We start from the raw sequence: 23797 nt of genomic DNA on the forward strand, positions 1-23797 counted from the left end.
CTTTGTCCTGAGAGTCTTGTGCAGTTCTTGTGTCCATCTGACTTGGTTAGTTCTCAGTGACTTGGGAAACTCTTCATTTTCACCCTAGCAGTACAAAGGACTTGTATCTCATGAGGGCATGATCTCATGTTCACCATGGCCCACTGATCACTTAGCACTGCAAAGAATGCAGCGTCTAAGTTGTGACATTACTCAAAAGAAAGGAAATGGCCTTTCATGTGAAAATTCATGGAAATTGTACATTTGCTTCTCTCCTACAGCTTTGCTCAATGACTTGGAAAGCAGTTCAGCAGGCAGTACCACTGAAATGGCAGCTTCTGTTGATGGAAGATGACACGGGAGAAAAGGAAGAGAAGAGAAAGGAGCAGGCTGAGGAAGAGGTAGGATCGGATATGGAAACAAGATGGGAATTTATTTATAGACAGCTTTTAATATTAGCACTAGTTTTGGTATCATCATTGAAGGGGCAAGAAGATGGATGGGATTAGGAGCTGGTCTCAGGTAAGAGAATTACTGGGTGAGCTTAAGACTTAGGTCCTCTGAATTTAAAGCACAAGGAGTTTGAATACTTGCCTTTCATTTGCACTGCATCAGTTCACTTTGTCTATGGAATCAGATCCAGTAACGTTAATGACACAATCAATTTAGATTGGATTTTGGTCCTTCTAGTCCTGTGGATGAGAATGGTTGTACTTTTTTACAGGTAGATGTGTAAAATGAATACTTTATTCTGCAGAACCATTTGAAGAAGACAAGATAGCAGCTTCGCTGTTGAGCTAGCATTGACTTTTCCAAGTTCACCCCTCCCCTTTTTTATAAACTGAGCATGTCTGATCTGGAGTCACTCAGAGGCAATAAGCATGAAATCCTATGGCAAATGTCAGGAACCACATTTCAAAGCAGAATTTGCATCTTACTAAGCCTGTAAAAGACAAAGGTGTGAGTAAAGGCTTGGGAAGACAGAGTGAAGGTAACTATATTCAGGGACGTGATGGCAGGTGAGGGTTATGTGGGAGGAAGAGCCTGAATTCATATATAAGGATCTCTTTGGTACTTCATGGCCTGATCTGTGGAGGGTCTAAGTTTAGAGAATAAAGTTAAGATCTGAGGAGAGGGGAAGCAGTTACAGGAAACATAGCACATAGAGAACATGCTGCCCTGAAGGATTTAACTCAGTTGTAGGGATTTATGGAGCAGCAAGCATCTGACAGCTTAGAGAAAGCCAGCTACAGAGATCTGGGTGAACAGTCCCCAGAGCAGTAATTCATTAGTGTCCCCAGAAAGACAGAACTATGTAGGTCTGTTTCTCAGGTGGAAGAGGTGTTACCTTCCAGCAGTGAAGGGTTGTGCTGATGAAGAATTTCTGTGGTAAAAGCTTTACTTCTGGCTGAAATTTGCTGCACTGCCCAGACTCAGCAATAATGGCAGATTCTGAGGCCTTAACTATTTATACATACATATAAGGCAGCCCAGGACTGTAGGGCCAGCATCAGGCTGATTTTCCTGTTAGCCTAGAGTAAACAAGTGAGCTCTCCCTTGTCTCATTTATGCAGAGAATGTCAGGCTCTGTTCTTGGGGGGAGCAAGGACTGTTCTGTCCCTAGGCAGGGGAGATGCAGAAAGCTGTAAAGATGCAGGGGGCTGGCTTTTTGGCCAACCATCCTGGCATAACAATAAGGTGCTTGGCTGGAGGTACTCTGAAAAGATGGTAGGATTGCTTCTCTCTAGTACTGCTTCCGCAGCCATGGCTGCTGCAAAGTAGTTTCAATTTTATATCTTAAGAGTAAAAGGACCTGCCATTTTCTAGTTCTCCATTTCTGAGCTTTCCTGTCCCTGAAGAAGCACTGTGAACAGCTTAGAGTACTTTTCCTTACAGCCTTGCTTTTTTTTTTTTGGAGGAAAACTGGTGTGTTTTATACTGTTAACCCAAGGTAACATTGTAGCAAAAAAATAAAGCGTTGCAGTTTTACTGTGAACTAGTGGTCTGGTTATATCTGCAGCTTGGCCAGTCTTTAAACTGAGTGCTGTAGCCCAGGGACTACAGAATGCATTAGCTGATTGAACAAAGAACTGATCTGTGGTGTAACAGCAGTTACAGATTTTGGCATGAGATTTGAAGAAAGAAACTAACTGTTGGAGTTTTCTCTTGCCTTCATTGGCTTTCCTATGTTATTTCCTGACGCCCTCAAGCTGCTGGACTGGTAGCAGTTATGGTGCTTGTGCACTTGAGGGCAATGTAATATCCATCTCTCTGCTTCATAAAGATGTGCTCTTTGTCAAGGCAATTCTGAGCTGCTCCTAGCAGTGATCATATAACATTTTGACTATTTTCTGGCCTTTTTTTTTTTTTTTTGGGTATATATTAGGTATAAATTAGCAAAAAAAATATAGTAAAAACATGCCTCTTAATGTTGTATCTTTCATTAAAACCTGAAATTTTAAAGTAAAAAGTAGGGAGAACAATGAAAATTCTGAGTAGTTCAGGTCATAAATCAAGTACAGACTAGATATTCTGATAGGAAAGAGCCAGTACAGAAGATTCAGTTTCATCTGAAATCTAAAAATCTGCTTTAGTCAAATAGACTGAAATATCCAATAAACTAAACTTTCCCTTCAAATTTCTGGGCAAACAAATAAGAATTCGTTTGTACAGTGAAATATGGTGTCTGAATCTGACTTTGACCAGGCAAAAGAGCTAAATTCATGATCTTACTCCTGAGCTGCTCCTTGCTAGCTAAATCCACAGTGTCATATGCTCAGAATATATGTGAGTATCTCAGCTTTCAGCGTGCCAAGAATTTGGCCAATATCTGCTTGTTCTTGTATGTATAAGTACTTGGTACTGAATACGTTGCAATATTCTGAGCTACCAAATGTAGTGGGACTTCCATATTTTTTTTTAATGTAGACTTCAGAAGTACAATGTTTAGCTAGTACATCAAATGGATCTGGCTGTTTCCCAAATTTAAGGGCCCGAGGCTGAGCAAACAGATCGTTCTGAGATGCTGGAGCATCGCACAGGGACAATGTAGCTCCAAGAGCAGTAACAGAAACATGCAAGAGCCACTGAAATGAGCTGTGAATGGCCTGGAAAAAAAATAAAACCTAACGTGAAAATTCAGGCCATTTACCTCTGCTCCTTTATGAGAAGTGTTTATACTGCAGACTTCGATTGATGCTTAGTGACGATGAGGCACGGTATGACAGGGAGAATTAGGAGCCAGGAGAAGATTGGATGCACAGCCACTTTCGCCCCTGTCAGGCTGGCCCCTCTGAGTTACTGCTGTTGCTGTTAATGTTGTCTCCAGCTCACTTCACCCTGCTGCTGCATGGAGGTGGGGGAGTTTCACCCACTGCAGCTTGGTAGCATGCACTGGCCACATTTGGCAGTGGGGGGATGTGGTATGTTTGTTAATCAAGCCAAATTGCTTAAAATGTTTGAAGAGCTACCTGAACTTCTGAATAAGTTCACGTGTTTGTTGTCATGGCAGCTTTTACTGACTGGCTATATTGCAATATCCTGCCCAACTGGACAGTTGTTTGAAAAAAAAAATGGAAAAAAAAATGTTCCAGAGAGATGGTGAGTTATGACACTGTCTTTGGATGAGTGGAGGTTTCAAGGATGATTTCTGTTCCATTTCCAAACAGTCCAGTGAAGAACACAAACACAGAACTCCCTATTCTAGTTGCTTATTTTGGAATTAGATTGCCTGCTTTGAGGGCTTTCTAATCTCACATGGGTAGTCTTATTTGTGGGCAGGCTGCACTCCACAGATCTTCATTTTTCCTCAATGAATATAAGCAAGGAGTGGGAATTGGACCAAATGACTTGCTACAGCATCTCGTTCTGTTTGTTAATAATGGTCTATCAGTTATCGCTAAACAAAAGCTTATGAGAGAGCTGGCTACCTTAACGTGAATGTGAAATTTGCCAGGTCTTTATTACCTGTATTATGTACATCACAGCAATTTGTTAAATTATTCTACTCGAGAGAAGAATTTTATGGTTAGCATGAAGTTAGAAATAATAGAGCCAGGGTGTGTAGAGGCAGCATACACATAGGTGTTATGCCGGTATAAAAGTCATTAATTCGAGGCTACTTTACATAAAAACACTGAAAGTAAATTCTATATGAGAAGGGTTTTTTGTTTGGTTTTGTTTTTTCTCTGTTTGGTTGTTTTTGTTTTTGAGGGAGAAGGATCTTTTCTTGACAAATCAGAACTTATTCAAGGAGCTTTTTTTGGGTGGGAATAAAATATGTTTTTGATTAAGCTGTAAATTGGGAAACTTTAGAAAATAGGATTTTAATCATAAAGAACTGCTAATTATGATATGAATAATGTCTACTGTGGCTTCTCCTGCATATCTTCGTTGACTTTATCAAAGAAATAAGGCAGCTATAGTCAAGATGTAGCAAATGAGAAAACCAAAGATTGGAGTTGACTGCTTTTTCTGTACTGGAATATTCCTGATTTTGTCTCAAGTTGGAGCAAGCTTTATGGTTCTCGTAGCAGAATCCAGGGGACTAGATGGAAAGTGAATCATTTCGACTCTGTTGAAATAAAAATGTAGTCACAGGAACAGAGAGTAGTCTTAAAGAAGGACCAGAGAGAGTGGAAGGAGGAGATGAAGAAAATGATAACAGAAAACTGTCAGGGTATTATCACCAGAGATTATAATTGGGGAGCTGAGACTGTCAGTGTTGGAGTGCCAGTTTTTTGAAGATAACCATACCTGGCCCTGCTCAGCTGAGGGCAAGCTACAGCTCAAGTTGCAGTTCTGCATTTGTGTTGAATATGATCTTAATATTCCGAATGTCATACCAAACCACCCAGTGGAGGAACTTGAAGTTTTTGTTTGTTTGAGACCTGGAACCTCTCTTGATTTCTCTTGAATTTTCTGAATCTGTCCCTAGGATACTGCTTGTAAGAATACTTAGAACTTCTTAATGCTGGAAATTCAAGAAATTCATGCAAATATGGGTAGTCTTGGTATCTCTAGGGAAGTAGTGGAAGTCCATAATCTATGTTGATTATGGAGACAATTCTCCAGTTACAGAACCTCTGGATTTTGGAGATACTTTTGCTTTGAATCCCAAATTGCTGACCACTTCTGCCAGGCTATCTCTTAAAGATTAAACCAAATCTCAAGTAGCATTTATGTTTCATTATTATTTATTCTTAATGCTCAATTTAAACAGCCAAAATCGTGATCTAAACATTAAATTAAAACCTCGGCATGAATTGGTTTGTGTATGTCTCCCAATTGCTTTTATATTAAATGGTTTACATGGATGGTGTTATTTATCTTGAAAGCAGGTTGACATGCATATTAATGAGACCCAGGTGTTAACTTCACGCTGTTTCTTTCCAACTAAGAAAATCTTTACATTGACTTAAAATGTTTTTTACATGTGTTTCTTGTAATAATTACATGACAGCACTTAGCGCATCATAATGTTCCTACGTTATGGCCGCCTCATTTTATTCTTTCCCTTCCTGAGTCTCTTTCAGCTGCAGGTGAAGCAAACAGGGAGCTAGAGCAGATACAGGTCACCATAAGCTGAATACAGAAATACTGAGGAACCTACCAAAATACCAGTAATAAAGTGGAGTCAGTGCTCTCAAGCCCAAAAGACAGACTTGGTGTATTCCTAGCTTTCCCTGACTCTACATAGCTTCATAGCAGTTCTTTAACTAACATGACTTTCCTTATTTTCCTCGCTGCGAGAAGATGGTACCATCTTATATGGAGATGAAAAATGTTGTATTTATGTTTGTGAACTGCAGAACAGATAGCTTTTACTTGTGACATTTTATTTTAAAGATAGGTAATGCTGTCAGTGATTGAGGTATGCTCTTGGACTTGTTGGAGCAGGCTGGGCAGTTTGTACAGCTAATCCTAGGAATGCAAAGACACTACTGGGCTGCAGAACTGCAATTCAGCTGTAACTCCTGCAGCACTGACTTCATCCTTTGCTTGCACACGAGGCCTTGGAAGCTTCTAAAGCATCGTTGGCTGTAGCTGGAAAGCAGAATTCATATGTGTTAAATGAAATCTGCAGAATTATGCTCTGCACAGCTCTGGCTTAGCATGGTGGATGTTTAATTAGCAAAAGGAACAAGGGGTAAGTGTCTGAGAAGAGCTAGTGGAATGTGGAAGGATAAAAGAAACCTTTGAAGAATCCTTTAAAATCTGAGCCATCCAAAACAAAGCTAAATTCCAAAGATCTTAGGAGGAAGACCTACATTTCAAAACCAGACCTAGTTCCTGTAAAAGCCCAAATCTGAATTCCTTTGGATTTTGGACTCTAGTAGAACTGTGTGGTTTCACTCTGCTTGCGATAGCTGATTCTTCACACGCATTTCAGTACCTGCCACAAGAACATTGTTTATCTGTGAGAGTTTGATCCTTCAGGATGCTAGACTTCATGCCCCTAATCTGATCAGCCACTTTGGCTCGAGTTCTGCATGGGACTTAGGCATGTGCTGAATGTAAGTATTAAACTCATGCTGTGTAAAAGCCGAAATGCTTCCCATCTTGCAAGCTTATTCCCAGGCCAACTAATGGCTCATAATGGGCGTATTAATCCCTGGTTATGTAAAGTATTTGGATTGCCCTACTAGAATAAATAGCTCGGTACATTTACATCCAACACAGACGCTTATTTATAGGTTTTAAAGGATCAGTACAAGAAGTACAGAAATAAATATATCTTTAAAAAGGAAAAAAAAGGAATTAGATTTATTCATTTCAATTTACTGCATGTTGCTAAAGGACAGTGTATATATAGCAAGTGTATGTACTCAGGTTACAGAAATAAATTGATTTAGTAGTGTTGCTAGACTGAAATGGATGTAAAACGCAAAAGTATCTTAACAGCAAGCCAAGATATGAGCAGTGAGTTATGAATCCTTTCAATTAAATTGTTAAAAACATGTTTGTTTTTCCTTTTAATTTGAAATTACGAGCTCAATGAGCACTTAACTTTATTTCCAGTATTAGTTACAGGTACTAATGGCTTCATTTACATTATGTTAAATCATTACATTAAACTCTCATTCAGGCAGATCTTTTTATGGGAATCACTAAGAGTTCTTGTGTTAGGCGACAGGGCCAGAATTTACAGCTTATGGGAGTTGCTATTAAAATGGTAGCTTCTTTTAATGGATACAGCTGTCAAATAGCTGCTCCCTAGAAGATATTTTTTAGCAATGGGATGTTGGGGGGGTCTTTGTAAATGTTTTGGTGGAGAAGAGCTGGTTGTGAAGGTGGTCGGAGAAAGAGTGGAGAGCAGAAGGGCTTTGTGGAAATAGTTGATGATTTTTTTTTTCAATGGCGGGAAGGAAGTGCTTGTCTATTTTTGTCAATGTTTTGAAAAATGTCATCAGTTCTCAAGGACTGTCAGCAGGTTTGTGAAGCTGGCACACTGGAGAGTGATAGAAAGAGAGCATTTGGCCTGTTCTTCTCACCTAAAAACCCTGCTCCTCTCGCCAACCCCCCGACAGCTGAGATTTCACTTCTTCACAAGTCTGCTAGAAGGGAAGAACAGAACCAGAGCTGAAGGGACCTGCTAAGGGCTGGCCCCAAGCAGGAGCACAATGTGCTGTTGCTTAAGGCAGGAAATAAGTGGAGAAGGTGACCACTCTGCCTGTTCTATTTTACAAAGCTCCTGGTGGAGCACTGGCTCTTTTGGCTCAACAGTAGAGAGAGGACTTAAACCCTCCAGAGCCTGTGGTTTGCACTAGAGCACGTGTGGCATTTTCAGGTAGCATCAGGCCGCAGGCATCTCTCCTGAGCAGGAGTCTTCTGCAGGCACGGTAAGCCAAAATTGGAATCTGCCAGACTTACTGTCCTGCAAGAGCAGAAACATTGGACAACTCGTGTACCGCAGGCATTGGTAATTCAACTGGCTGTTCTTGATTTAAGCTGAACCTCTGTGTCATAACTGGAATTTCCTCTGTGAGTCTGGGCTTTCAGAGAGGTCTGTGTGTAACCAGGGAGACTCCAGCAAAACCTGCAAGAACAGAATCCTTTTGCTGTAGTCATTAAGCTAATGAGTCCCGGTAGGATTGTGCAAGGACCCAAGGGACAGAGCAGGAAGGAAGCGAGAAGGCTGATGTAAGCTGTGGCCAAGGCAAAAGAGCATGATAAATTAAGTGAAAGTACAGTTGTGTTTGCCTTGGCTGCTGCAAGCTTGAAAGATTAGCAGATCGATGTATCCCAGCTGGGGAGGATGAGGAACAAGTGGGCTTGTGAGGTGTGCAATTTTTACGTTAGATATAAAAACAAGAGTTTATCTCTTGGATTTGTAAAGGTTTTATAGCTTTGATTGAGGTGATGAACTGATTCTAGATGTGAATTTCAATTTTTAGAAATACTTAAAAGTTATAATGTGAATGCCATACTGCTACTAGGAGACAAACTTTTCACTGCTGGAGCAAGAAGTCCTCCAGGACAGCTACAGAGCTGGTTGGGTCCATACCCCTGAAGTGATTGTTCCCCAGCCTGGCCTGGGCAGAGGTCAGTATGTTGACGGGACATCTGCAGGGAAGCAAACAGGGTGCTAAACTGTCAGGCAGGGCATGTTCTCAGCTCCATGGAGCCGAACTCTCACTGTCCCGGGTTCATAATGACTGAGAGAATAAAAAATTCATTGCAGACCTAAATTATCTCTTTTGGAGGAGGAAGTTCTTAGATGGGATTGTGTATCATTTGAGTACAAAAAGACACCACTACAAACTTCCAGAGTGAACACCAGAATTCTTTAGAGACCTCTCTCATACCTCATGCCTGGCTCCTTATGAAGTGAGTGGAGAGTTCCTGAGACCTCAAGCAGCAGACACCAGACTCACCCTGAGGCTACTGTAAGCTGTAAATGGTTCTCAAAAAATCTGTTAAACTAAAACGCGGGTTCTCTCTGCCTCGTTAGAAGCTTGTCTTTTTCTTCGTGAGGTGTTCCTGTGCTATAAATCCCAACCATTGAGATGTGTGTAGCTGACATCAGGTTTTGAAAGACAGCAGAGACTGACTAGACTTTCTTTTTCCAGAAATTATTCATGATTGAAGATGAGGAGAAGAAACAAAGAGCACATGCTGGATGCTGGGGAGACAGTACTCAGACCATGGCATTCACTAGCTGGTGCAAGAACAGACCCAAACTGAAGTGCATTGAGATCTACTGACAAGTTAGTATTTTCACTCATCTTTATTACTGCACAACATTTCTCATTATAAAACCTTGCTTCAAATTGTTAGTAATTTTTCCACCCTTTCAACATTTGGTTGAAATTCGTTCACCTTCACTCCAGTTTACTCTTCTGAGATACTCTGTGTGTGTGTGTGTGTATATTGGGGTAATCACGGACTTGCTGTCACTCCATTGAAGTAATCAGAAATGACGTTGCCAATTAATTATGGAGAGGGGTGTGCCTTTTCAATGCTTCATCAACCCTTATGTTGCTGACATTGAACTAAAGGCTGTTAGGCATGTCTTATTCAGGATGCCCTGAGGAAGGATTCTAGTTATTTTTATAAATACCCTTAATTTCTCCTGCTTTTGAAAGGCTTCCTTTCACGAAACACCTCTGAAAGAAAAGAAACAACCCCCCAAAGAACATGCAAACAAACAAAACCAGCCAACAAAATTTGCTGTCATCTGCAGCTTTTAAGAAATGGCTGAAAGTGCACTTGGTACATGAGTTCCCAGGAGAGTGTTACAGTGGGTGAGGCTGGTGTGGTAATTGCTGACCATGGGTAAGACTGAGGGAGAGTGCTTGAAGGAATAGTAACAAGAGATTGCTGCTTACAGCTGTCCAAATTTGCTCTCCTTTGCATCTTAGTAATGAGCAATTAGGACTTGCAGAGCAGCTTTATGTGTTTGCCCTGGTTTGTTCAATGTGCCAGAGTTTGCCTTATCTCCTGACTTGTTACGAGGTCTTGAAGTTTTCAGCTAGTTGCTGCTAGATTTTTGCTGCCTTGGAGGGTTTGGAAGAGCCTGTTAAATCACAGTGTGACTGCAGAGGGGCTGCAAGCAGCATATTGAGGCAGTCTTGAGATCTAGGACAAGCAAACTAACTTCAGGGTATTGGTCCTCACTGGAGGGTATAAGTAAACTTCCAGCTGTGGCCCAGGTTTCTTTTGGGAGGGCAGGCCGTGCAAAACAGGCATGGGGTTCTGATTCTGGAGCAAGATGGAGGTTCCTTTGTTCTAAGGCAACTCCATGTCCAGTGGAGGTGGTGGAGCCATTTCAAAAGGTGGTTGGGATTTTTCATAGACATTTTGCTTTGAATTGTTAAATTTAGCTAAATGGAATTTCTAAGCTGGGAAGTTCCAATCAGTATTAGGACCTGACTTTTCAAGCTTGGAGTGACCCATATGGCTATGGTAAAATAGGTTGGATAGTTTTTGTATGCCATGTGAATACCTGAGCCTCCGAGCTAAAAAGTCACCGTACTCCCTACCTCGAGGGGGTACATACACATTTCATAAAGAGAACAACAACTACAGGAGGAGATTGTATATCATTAAGCATATAATGCCTGTTTGTTGCTTAAAAATAATCAATTTTAGGCTATAAAATTATATATATAAATATATATTAATCAATAATCAGGCTCAAGAAATAATTCCCAGCGTTGATGACAAAGTAGACCAGTTTCAGCAGAATTGAGCTGGTCCAGAGAGATCCTGGTGGTTTTTTTTTTGTTGTTGTTGTTGTTTTTTTTAAAAAAAACACTACCCTGATAAACAGATTTGAAACCTTATTCTGAAATGAGCAGAAAAAGGATTTCTTTTATCTCTATAGATTTTTCTTTTCCTAGCTGAATTAGCAGATAGCATGTCTTGCTGATTTTGTGATAGAGTGCAGCTGGCAGATTCTACTCTTTGCTGTTATTTGAAAAAGTTCAAAGTGAAACAAAAGTATTTGGGGCTGAAATGAGTAGTTCAAGCCAAAATGAATAGTTACTGTTTTATGAAATAAATAAATAAATATATATATATATAAAACACACGTGCACACTCATATACATAAATGTAAACAAAATAAAATAGCTTCAGGTCTACCCGAAATGTGTTTTTCTCTCTCCAGCTGAACAACTGATCCAAAGGGATCAGTTATTCACACATCTCTATTGGTGAGGGATGTTTGCCTTTGTCAGATTGTCAGGTTTGTAATGAAGTTGCAGTGTACTGTAATAGCTTCTTTCACAATTTTCTTTTAGGGCTCTTCTTCACCAGCTCTCTTAGAAACCTGACTTTTCAAATATAAGGATCCTGTGTCACCAACTTCAACCTAGGCTATAATTTCACCACATAGTTTTTCAGTAAAAATTTTAATTTCAGAAAGTGTCTTAAGGCAGCTGCTTTGCTTCCCCTTTAGGCATGTTTGGTTTTTCTTCTGAGTCAAATCAGAAAGAGTTGGGGGGAAAAGTCATAATTTCTTCTTTTCTTTTTTAGTAACCTTTTCATCAGACATGAGGAGCTGCATGTCTTTTTGCTTCAAATAGTCTTATCCTTAGGCAATGGTAAGTAGAAAAATGTGTTTCTGCCTTGAAAATCTTATCACCTTGCTTTCAGATTCTTCACTTTTCTTGTATCTCTGTGCATCCTTTGTTGACTGGGCATGTACCATAACAACATTATTTATGTTAAGTACAGGAAAGAGCTGTACATTAAGAGTTCAAAGGCAGTTTGTAATTCAATAGAGATCAGGCATTTCTTTGATTTGCAGCTGGTTTGAAAACATGAAAATGAAATGCAAATCATCATTTCCTTCCCTCAATTATTTTGAAAAATAGAATAACATTTATGCTTTAGAAAATGATATTTTCTTAATCTAAAAATTATACTTAAATAGACATGGTTATTAGGAAACTTTTCCAAATGTGCAGCTTAGAGTTAATTTGATATAAAGAGGTCACAGTCCTGAGTGTATCACTGTCTTTGAGTGGATAAACAGGGTAAGAGCCCATGGGATACCAGAGCCCTCCCCAGGCCCTAAGTAATCTCAGTTTTTACTGAGATGCAGCGGGCTGGACAGTCAGACTTGGGTGACCTGAATGGAAAAGCTGCTTATTTTGCTTCTCCAATCTGCCCCCTGGGCAGCAGATTACCCCCAACCCCCCCACCACTTGGGTCTCAATAAGGGTTCTGAAGGTTCAGAAGTCTCAGGACACCAGGGGTGGTGGTGCTTTGAAGTCAAGGGGCGCTGCTGTGAGAGCAAGGAGCCTGGAGCTAGAGGACTGTGAGGTGGGCTACCAGAGGAGAGCAGGACCCAGCAGGACCCTGCGTCCCCAGGGTGCTGAGCAGGTAGTGTGGGGGGGAGGAGATGTAGATGTTGCAATCACTTTTTGCATCTGAGCTGATGGGCCATTCCTGGGACTGGAAATAGCCATAATTTTAATGCAGGAGATCTAGGGTGATGTGGGATGTGTCCCATTCCAGGTGACGTTAATGAGGCCTGTGGACATGACAGGAGAGAGGACACTGCAGATTCTTCAGGTTTGTGAATCTCATCCCTCTGGCAAGCCCCTGAAATATTGGATCCGAGAGGCAGTCCTAATGCTTTACCAGGTACTGTAAGCAGTGTGGCAAAATGATTAATGAGACCTGGCCCTAGCTCTGTCAAAGCCAGATCTGTTGGGCTGCACAGTTTCTTCTTTTTTGGAATATTCTTCTCAGCAGCATGTTGCCGTACAGACTCATCAGCAAATGAGAAGCAGATGGAGCAGTGACACATTTTATCTTGCAGCAGCAGGGACGTTGTATGTGCTAGGAGATTTCAAAGAAGTTAGTTTCATGTGAAGTATGTGATTGAAAAAAAAAAGCTGCTGATAGGTTTTTTTTTTTCTCTGCAAAATTGCAGATGGACAAACAGAGAGGAAGGAGTTGTCTCCAGGGTTGCAAGACAGTAACAAGAATCAAATGCTCAAGAAGATAAAATTAAAATCATTGCCATGGCAAAAACATGCATCTCTGCATCCTGTGCCCAGCTGATGCACCATGGGTTATTTTTTGTTTCAGGTAGTATCGTTTCAGAGAGGGCTTTACAGGTTGGTAGGTAGAGTTACTGCTCTTTAAATGCTGGGTGCTTTCTGTCATGAGAGCAGTCGCAGTTAATCCATATCTTAGACCTTGTATAAATTGATTCTTCCACCCCTCCTAATAGGTAGCAGATGAGACATTGTAAAGGAAATTTGAAAAGGAATCTGAGCTGAGACTAATTTCCGGGTTTGTTTGACTTGTGGGCTCTGCTGATGTATACTTATTCTTCCCATCAGCTCCATGCACCATAATGTTTACTGGGATGCTTAGACTGGAAATAGCTGACTGTGGAGTTCTAGTCTGGAAAAGCAGACATTATGAGGCAAGTTGTCTGCATTTGTCCAGACAACATCTAACACCAGAAGATCCAGTCATGTACAAGGTGCATGTGGGGTTTAACCTGTGATCGTCCGTGCAGTAACTTATTTTCCTCTATTTTAGCAGACACGTAGAGGGATGAATACTGCCTGGTTTATGTGGGCAATGCTTTCCTTTCCTTATTGCCCTGATATTCATGCTGTATTCAGGGATTTGGCAAGTATTTTTTCCCAGTGACTGTACTGATCTATCCAGAGAAAGCATATGCAGTTGGCAACATACTGCATGCCTTGCTGTTTACCAGGAACATGGCACATCCGTAGATGTCAATTTGCCATGGCAATGCTGTACAGTACTGGTAGATTCGGGCCAATGCACCCAAAAATGTCACCGCCCTCCCAGAATCTGATTATTCTTGAGATTGAGCTTGTTCAGATGAAGAAAGGTACAGGTAGCAGCAGGGAATGGGTCATAATAAACCAACTGTCCCCTTCTGTCCTTTATCACAGTCTCTATTGTGTCTTCTACAATAATTAATATCCTGTTTCAGTGCGCATAAGACATAATTCAATAGTCCATTCTCCTCACTTGCCCTTTGTTGTGACGTCCTTGAGGCACAAAGGGCTGTGACTTATAACAATAGATGAACTGGGAACCATGTGCTGGGCTGTGAGGTCTGTCATGCTGTGCAGAGAGGGAGATGCTGGCAGCCAGCTTCAAGCCTGGAACTTCCTGAATTTAAATGTGCGGCTGCACTGCATTAGAGTAAAATGTGGTGACTACCAGGAGAAGAAAGAAAGAGCAGAAGTGGGACACTCGTGTCAGCTCCAGAGCTTTCCAGACAGTAAAGATGCCATGGTGGGGAAACCGTCCCCCTTCCCCACAACCATTTGCCAGACCAAAATCCCAGTTCCAAAGCTTTTGGGACAGAGAATCTCTGACTCCCTGCTGACGATCTTTCTGCTGACTGTGGTCTAGTAAGACAACAGTCGGATTTTTTTTTCATAGTTGAAAGCTTCGTTAAAGCACCCAGCTCTGCACCCAAACAGCAAAGTACCCGAGGTGCCTACCCAGAGGCACACGAGTGAGTTAGTGACCATGAAATCTGAGAGTCCTGCTGCAGCTAGGTAGAGTTTAAATACCAATTTTGCTGAGAACCCCCAACCAGCTCTTAGCAACAAATAACAAAACTTCCCTGAAGAGAGTCTGATGTATATGCTAGTCAGGGAGCTTTGAGTGCTTTTGGAATCAGATTTGTTTTCATATAAAAGGCTGATGGAGAGGAGAGAGAAAAAGACAACCGTTTTTGTCCTTGGGATCAAAGTTTAGATGAACTCTGGAATGCACTTATGAAGCTTGGCCGTCCCAAGGACAGCTCCTCTACTTATATTCTGAGCAGAGCTGCTGAGATCTCACAGTTGTTCATATATACCAAGGAAATCTTCGTGCTGCTCTGCCAGGTATGCTTTCCCTCCTTTTTGAGGTATGTGTAGATACAGATACAGAGCTGTGCTTGTAAGCAGCAAGTGACCAATATGATGTTCAGATGTGGGAAACCTGGAAGTGATCACCTGTCAGGGACGCTACCTTGTGTGAAGGGTATGTGTGAGAGGTCTAGGTGCATTTTAGTGTATGTATTCAGTCCTGAAAGAATCAAAATAGGGTCATTTTTTCACACTTAGTGGGGGTTTTGTTTTCTGAATTTCAGCTGAAGAGTACAATAGAGCCAGTCTGACCTCTTTTTGGTAACATGTAAAAATGATATTCTAATGACAAGCACATAAGTACAGATATTTTCTGCTCTTCTCTCTCTTTCTGAAGATCAAAGACCATTTAACGACGACAGTAATGAGTTTCCCATAGGAATCAAGGTTCAGGATTTAATATTTTGCCATTTGAAAACAATCAGACCTTTTACCATGGGAGAGAAAGGGAGGCACAGTGAAGAAAAAAGCATTCTGACAACAGTCAGCAATGCTGCAATGCTCAAATGATCTGTTGAAATACTGGCCTTGTCACACCTGGCTAGGTTGGGCAGAGCTGTAACAAGAGAACTTATTTTCTCTTTGAATTTTTTTTTTTCCTCCTTTGTGAGAGAGAATAATGAGGCAGTTGTTAGCACACAGAACTTTTACACCGGCCTAAGGAAGGTATGGGGGCAAAAGCTTTAAAGTGCCTGACGATTATTTGATATATTCTGAGTTGTGATTTCTGAGGCTTCATTCTGAGGCACACATTCAGTGTGGTCAGGGAAGGTCTTGCCATACACTTTAATCACCTGCTAATCTTTTCAGGGACATTGACTTTCTGGTTGGATGATAAATGCAGACAGCATCACAGAGCATGAGAGTGGGAAGAAAAGAGGGTGCTAGAGGCACACGTTGATGCTCTTACTTATTTGACATCTAATGGTTGGAGGCCTGACTGATATGAAGAGGCTTACAAAATGGTATTGTGTTCCTCATACCCTGGCTCTAGGCTCTTCCAGACACTGAAAGGTGTTTTAGACTTCAGAGGTGAGGATGCTACTCTGAGTAGCAGTCGGTCATCACGCTAACAGACAGCACCAGATGAGGGAGGTGCACGTTGAGTTAGGATGGAGACGGGTCTAAAAGAAGAGAGCAAGTGCCCTGCTCTTCAGGGAGCTTCTGGGTGGTATGAAGAGAGAAGTACTTCCCTTCTGGAGAAGATGGGGAGGTTGAGGCTGATGTTTGTTGCACATCACTGGAGGATGAGAGCAGAGTAGCTGGAGTTGGTAAAAGATAAGGATAATTGGGCTTCAGGAAGGGAGAGCTGGAAATACACATTTTACTTAAAAAAAATACAAATATATATATAGAAAAGGGGGGCAGGGGGCAGAAGATCTAAGGTCTAAAGCAGCATCAAGTCCCACCTGTATGATGACCAGGGCGTGGGGGATAGGAGCACAGGCTGCAGAAGGCTGAGGTAGCCTGAAATCGGTCTGTGAGATGCTGGTGTTGCACTTAACTGCGTCTGAAGCCTCCAAGGCCATGCCTAGTGTTTCCATCAGTGGTTTGCAATGGACTTCATTCCACTCCAGAGGTAGAGAATGAAAGTATCAAACAGGAAGGCACTTTGCCTGGTCAGCAGCATAGACAAAATTGTTAGTTTCAGACCTGTGCAATTCCCCGCTGACAACGTAGACCCTAATGGGTGGTCAGTACAATTTTAAGTGCGTGGGATCCTCTTGTGTTATCCAGCAGACAGAATATGAGGCTGTATACAATAAATTGCGGTTACCTGAACAGACAGAGGGACAGGCTGCCACCAGCAAGGCTCCACAGGTAATGCAGAGAGAGCACAGTGCCTTTGCCTGGGAGTTGCAGCCTGGAAGGCAAACCACTGGAAGCTGTCCTCTGATCAGTGTCATATGAGCAGCTCCTTAATTACATCAAACTCTCAGCAAAAAGACTGTCCTCCTTCCCTTTCTTAGTGTGGTCTGTCCTTCCATCTCCTGAGGAAAGATGGTTTGGGAAGTGATCGACAAAAGTCTGAAGAGGTCCCCTTCTGCTGTTGATGAGTAGCTCTCCTCCAGTGCTGTGGTGTCTGAAATCCTCTGCAAAACAGACTCCTAACGTTGTCATTAACATCTCTGGCGTGGTTGGGAGGAATGAAGGATGAGCTTTAGCTGAACATTAATCTCAGATTAGTCTGTTTTAGGGAAAAAAATAAAAAAGGCAATTGCATAATTTCTGAAAACCAAAGGGAGACAGAAACCTATTCATTTAGATGTAAATCACTTTAAAGTGCTGCTCTGTAGGGTAAAATTTAGTTGATATTCAATTTGTCAGCTTTAAAAAAAGGGCAGGGGGGAGAGAGAGAGAAATTGCAGGACCGCTTTCAGACTTCATTTATAATCCTGTATATTTAGAAGGGAGTGAAATCCTACCTTGTGGTAGTACTACAGATTTGCCTGACAGAAGAGGAGGGAATATTTGCCTTCCAGTGCTTGCTTTGAACTTCTGAGCTTATTAGAGCCTAGAATCAATATTCAGTGCAATTTCATTACCAGTTGAGCGAATTTGGATTTTTCATTCAAAGTGATTATTTCCCTCCCTCTAGCTGTCAGAGCGACTCTTAAATACCCTTTTGCTCCAGACTGATCAAAACATTAGCAGAGCTTTTGTGAAGTTTGGACCCGCTGCTCAGCACCAGATCCATTAATCTTTTGGGTTTCTGACAGATGCTAACTAAAAGCAGCTGTGTGTTAAAATTTTCCTTTAGTGGTCAACACGCATCGGTATTAGGAACTGGGAGGAATAACACAGTATATGTGCTGTGAATATATAACCAAAACAGATAAAATAGCTAGAAAATGAAATACAAAACTGCAGCTTGACATGATTTGTTAGAATGTTTGTAGAGTATTTAACAGTTTAATTTTCTTAATGATTTTAAGTGTTTGTTCTGAATATTTCTAATAGATATACACAGATAATATGGAGTTTAGCATTTTTATTTTCAAGGCTGGAATTAATTTGTACAAAATTCCTCCAGTAAAAAATAGGTTTGTTTAATACTCTGCGTGCAGATGCTGCCAATTCTTTAGAAATTTCCACGCTTACCAAGAAAAACTGTGTACATAATGAGACAAGTCTAATAGATCATATAGTTAGTCATTTAAACCTGCGGGAAGCACATTTATTAGGATTTAATCTGTATTATTAAGCACTCATGGGGAATTTGCTATTAAACCATAAATCACTGTCACTGATCGTCTCTAGAAAGCAATGAATTCTGACCGTGATCTCCCAGTCTTCGCTGCTCAGAGAGCGGGCACAGCCTCACTTCTAGATGTGCCTGGGTTAAAGGGGAGTCTCTTGGGGGTGGTGTGTGTGGTTGGTCCTTGCCCCAAACATCCATGCCGTGCAGCCCGTGTGTGATGTGACGTCTGGCTGTGCAGACCAGGGCCCACCCAGGCCATCGTGGCCCTCCGTCACCAACCAGCTGCTGGTGCTCATCCCTTGATCAGAGTGACAGGGATGTACCTCATAATAAATGTATTTATCTGGAGGCGTTCTGAGCTGCTGGTCCCCCTGGGCTTTTGTGAGTTAAGGAGGGAGCAATTTAACTTCTGAGTGCGATGAGGGGTGTTACAAGAGCAAGTTAACTGGACAGCACAAGAGAGTAAGAGGCAGTGTGGGCTAAGCACAAAGTGCTTTGACCGGTGTGTCCATTTGGACAGTTCTACTGGGAGGAGGTGGCTCCTCTCTGACAGCTGTGAAGGCCAGCATAACAGGGAAAAGCCTTCAAATGCTGCTTGGCAACAAGCAGAAATCTGTGAGAGGGATACCATGGTGAATGTTTTGCTACTGGTCCATCCTGACGGATGGAGACTGGCATGTATGTTGTTGTGGCATTCAACCACCACCCGGAGCAGTGGTTCAGTTCTCTCCACTAGGCATTTATATAAATCATTTTCCTGATGGCAGTTTGATTTCGTTCTTTTTTGCTTTGATATGTTGTGAATTTAATTCTCAATTGCACTGAAGGATTTTCCTTTTATCTGACGTCATATCAGAGGCTACAGAGTACACTCACACGAAGTGCTCTTCTCATTGTCAGAGTGACACCAAGGGTCTTAGTCTGAGTGAGGAGGTCTTTCTTGGTGCAACTTGGTGCTCAAGTCCACAGAAGTAAAGTCTGCTGAAGTAAATGTTTATATTCTATGTTGTCTGGGAAATAAATATCAGCGTGATCACCAGACTGTGGCCGTAATTCATATTTAACTCTCCCACAAGGTCTGGGGAATCTGAGACAGAGACTGAAAAGACTATTAGGTTATCTACAGTCTTTCGTCTAGAATCTTTTCATTGACTAATAGCAGGCTTAAAATCAGTCTGTTACTCCTTCTCCGTGCACATTTCCTTGGGTCTTATTAAATATTCCGTTAGATAGCTTTGGAAAAAAAGGTTAGAAATTATTCTTATTAAAAAAAAGGCTGATTCAGAGTTAAAAAGTGTAAAACTGTAACATTAAAAATAGATGCAAAGTCCTGTGTCAGTCTAGTTTCAGATCCAAAGTGGTACTTGCATCTTGCAGAAGAAACACTTGGTTTAGCCCAGTAGGGATGTAATATATTGACATCGGTGGCATGAGTATAACTGAGATGAATTTGATTCCGCTTCTCAAGCCACTTCTTTCTTGAATCTATATTTCACTTGAGAAACTTGATTTGGTATCAGACAGAGTTGCATGTGGTAAAGGGTCCTGGCGTTTTATTGCTCCTGCCTAGATGATATTACTAATGTTTCAAGGAGTGCTGTAAAGCATAAAAGCAAGACATAAATCTCTAAAGGTAGCCTAGCTACTATAAAACTATAAAATAAATGTGAGCCCTTTGCATTTTTTGCTATGGTGGTGGAAGAGAACTTGGCTGATTGACCGCTAATTCTGATGATGGAAAATGGGAGACAGGTTCCTATCAGCCCGATGAGATCTAACAGGCAATTTGCCCCCTTGTTCTTACAGGTGTGCAATGCAGTAAGGGGAAAAAAAGAACAGAGAAACACATGCCTGCTTTTTTTTTTGTTTGTTTGTTTGTTTTTTGGGGCTGACACAGGGCTATCAGTTAGAGCTGGCCAAAAGGCAGATTTTCCATGTTGTAAAACAACTTGTTTTTTTAATTACATTTCGTGTCAGTTTGAATCAGACTGCTACCAAATATTTTGACACTTCCTGTGAACTGGATATCCTGGCAAAACATCATTTTGGAAATGCTGAAATATGTCACTGTGAATTTATTTCCCTTGGCCCATGCTGCTTCTGGGCAAAATACATTCCTCTTTTCCAGTATTGCCACTGACGACAGCAGCCTTGAAACAGGTAGGAGAAGTAAGGGGGCTGGTGACCTGGAGCTTGTTCTGTGCCACGTGCTCTGAGCTGTGGCACCACAGGCTCCAAGGTGTCATAGCAATGCCACTGGTGGCTGAGGGTACCCTGCTCTGTCTCTTCCCGTTCCTTCTCCTCCCCTTGTTTATGCAGGTTGCTGCTTTTGCTGGCTCTGGTCTTGCTTGTTCCTTATTCAGGACCCCTTTTTGTGGTAGGGAGTGCTGAGTTCCTGAACCATCCTCTGCGTGCACACTCAGGGTCACTGCAGTTTGCTCCAGTCCTTGGATTCTGTGGCCTTGACTTGCTCAACCACCTCGAGCAAGTTCCTGGTTCCTCTGCCCTTATTTGCAGCCTAGCTTTAATCAGTGGAATTTTCTCTTTGGGTTGTCCAAAGTCAGTCAAACTTGTTTCAAAAAATGTATTTTGAATTCATTGACTAGAGAGTGTTTTGGATGAAACGTGTCTCTCCTGAAAGTTTCTGTCCACCTCACTGCACAACTTTTGCGGGTTCAATATTTGTGCAGCTTCTGAATTTATTCTGTTTTCAGGAAACAGAAAGTTTCCTGTGGACCTTGTTCCCTGAAACCCCTTCTTGCCTCACTCTCAGGTTCATCTTCTTTGCTTTTTATTAATTTTTGGATGCTTCCACTGCCATTTTAGACTCCTTCAAGTCTGAAGTCATAAGTGTTGTACACAGAGTTCTGCTTGCATTACCGTAGGTGTCACCCTGACATTGCTAGGTGACGTGCAAAGTCTGATTTGCATGGCATTACCATCTCCACTTGTGCCCACTTGAAATGTTCACTCTGGCACATACTGCAACTGGAGCTAAAAGAAAGGCCCTGCAGCTGAGGCGGAAGCGTCTGAGCAGACACCTGACTTCACCTGGCTAGTTCAAGGCAGAGATACTAATTCCTTGCTTTCGTGGACATGCTTGCACATCTTATTTAAAAACAAAACAACAGAAAAGGGAAAAAAAAACACCCTGCAAACATCTTAAAGTGATGCTTGATTACTTTCTGCTCATGCATTGTTAATTATGTTGTTCAGGTGGTTTGGAATCTAAAAATTACAGTCTTCAATTTTTAATGAGACATCCCTGCCAACAACAAAAAGCAGGGAAACTGTTCATGGCAGGATGACTTAAATTCTCCTAAGTTTCGCAAGGATTCCAGTGCTAGCCTTAAGTCACGCTCCCCATTTCCAGTTGCCACCATGCACTGTCAACTCCTGTCCTGAATTGTATGCCAAAGGCATTAACTCATCGCTAAATAAAAATTGACAACTGGGAGTTATAAAATCTTATTTTGCACATACTTCTGTTTTCATTTTGTTACTTGTTAGGCAATGGTGCCTGACACATTACTGATCGTCACTGTTAATGCATCACCAATTGTGTCAGTCTCTTCCTGGAAGGAGACAGTGTGATCTTGAGAAGGTATTTCAAACAGAAATTGCTGATCGTGATTTAAGGTCTGAAATACAAATATTTTAATAGTGAAAACTTTTTTACTATATGTCCCCTCATATTCTGGAAGTGATGACTTTGTGAGTACTGAATGAGATATAGAATGGAGAATTAATTTTTCCAAATAAAAAGGGGGATATGTCCTTTTTTCCCCCAATATGCTGAAGCCAGTAGTTACACCTCAATTAAGTTACATAAACGGTCTTGAACAAAGTAGTGTTTTCCAGAAATCCAACAACACTGAGTTTCAGCACTGAGTATTCCTAGGAATACTTGCATAGCTGCACAGGACAGCTTCCAGTCCCCAGAAGATCGATTGTTTCACCTCTGTTTCCTCTTTGAATGAACCAGTGCCAGAGGCTGGCACTGTGCAAATACTTACACAATATGCATAAGAGCTAGCTGGCTAGACCTCCGTGTAGATAAACCTGCAATGTAGATGGTTTGGTGGGGAAAATGAGTAGAAGCAGCAAGATCTCTCTCTGCCCTGCCATGCACGCTGGACACTTGCCACAGGACGTGAAGGTTTGCTGCGTGGAGTTGTTGCAGCTCTTACTAAGCAGGCGTTGCTCGACCTGTGCCGGAGTTTGCAGCCGTGCCCTTGGGATGCGCTCCTTGCTGTCGTTTGTATTTTCATTCACTGGAGATGCTGCGGCTGCTTTTGGTCCGCAGCCTGCCTTGTTGCAGAAACCAAAGCCAGTAACGGTGCGGCAGCTGCGGCAGTAAGCACTGTAGTGAGCACATTTTTGCTGCAGTCAGGTTTAAACTAAGCAAAACAAAAGAACAACCAACATCCAAATCCACCAAAAAAACCCCCACAAATAAACTAAAACACCCCCCACCTTGTTTCTCTTGTGTGTGGGGGCTCCTGAGGCACTGTCATTGGGCTTGTGCTGATCAGAGCACTGTGCTTGGCATCCAGGTCCTGAATGACCACAGGCATCTATCCTGGATTAGTACCTGCACAGGCAGCAATATTACTGGGCTGGTGTCCCTGAGCTGTCTATAGAGTTCTCTGGGTGGGGTTTGAGGTATTGGCCTTCACTTGTTCTTACGGCTCACCTGGCTGAGTTGTTGTTCCTCCTGCTGTGCAGTACTTTTTTAAAAGAGCATGGCCTGCCAGATGGGCATTTTTGGTCAGCAGTGCAATTCTCTGTTCTTCAGTTGGATTGGGAATGGATCTAGTTTGAAAGTAAGTTTCAAAACACACGTTTTCCTTTAGATTTTGGAGTTAGTTTCTGTAGGTACAGTGGGACTGTTCTGAGGGATTTTCTTTCCTTCTGGAAGAATTTCCTTGGGTCTTTCCATCAGCTTCCCAGGCCTTTGCATTTTGCTCAGTTAGAGCTCCCTATTTCCTTAAGATGAGCAATAAAAACTCGTTCAGTACAGACAGAAACATTTAATAGTAAGCCCAACTAACAGCCAACTTTAGCACCAGTTATCACAGAAGAACTTGTCAGACCTTGCATTATACACCTGTGTGCATAATCTGTGATAGGTTTTGAATCGGAAGCACTAGGCTGTGATTAACAAACCAGAAAGAAAGAGGATGCCTTTTTTTTTTTTTGTTGGTGGCATTGAAATTAATGGATGAAATTCATATCTTCTAACAGGCACTTTAAAACTATAAAAACAACTACTAAAACAGAGGGGCTTGGGTTATAGCATGTTTTGTAAGGAGTGAGCTGAATATATGAAACAACGTGCAGAAGACGTAATGAAGAAATTATCAAAAGTGGTAAAGAAAATGTATATAAGAGTAAATTATAACAGTGGGAAGTGATATGAAATAGAGTGATGGTATTTGGGTATAAAACTCAATAAAGCTGGGTAAAGATAAAGTAATGTTCCTGAACTAAAATTTGTCTATCTCCTTGGCCCATCGTACCAAATCTGTTGGCTACTGCAGACTGAAGTGTATTCATGACTAATATGGCATGGTCTGCTTTGTCTTTTGAGTTTGATGTTTGGTAAATTCCTTTATTCCATTAAAGCTGGGACTTTGGTGTTTTGTAAGCTCTAAGCCCTGACTCTGTCCCACTCTGTGATCTGTTCTATTCCCTTCCTACCACACTGGCTAAACTGTGAAAGAAGCAGCTGAATTATGTCAAG

The 23797-nt window shown here is 41.6% G+C and overlaps 1 protein-coding gene across 2 annotated transcripts in view; it reads left to right on the top strand.

Annotated features, from left to right (window-relative positions):
* IL1RAPL2 (interleukin 1 receptor accessory protein like 2) overlaps positions 1-23797 on the top strand; it is a 425448-nt gene that overhangs the window by 14546 nt on the left and 387105 nt on the right. For both annotated transcript variants that reach the window (XM_048075288.2, XM_048075281.2), the window contains exons 7-10: positions 261-380; positions 9051-9188; positions 11461-11528; positions 12448-12576. The gene's annotated coding sequence lies outside the window, so the exon portion shown is untranslated. The remainder of the gene's footprint in view (positions 1-260; positions 381-9050; positions 9189-11460; positions 11529-12447; positions 12577-23797) is intronic.

Source organism: Anser cygnoides, chromosome 13 (assembly GCF_040182565.1).
Source record: "Anser cygnoides isolate HZ-2024a breed goose chromosome 13, Taihu_goose_T2T_genome, whole genome shotgun sequence".
Taxonomy (NCBI): Eukaryota; Metazoa; Chordata; class Aves; order Anseriformes; family Anatidae; genus Anser; species Anser cygnoides.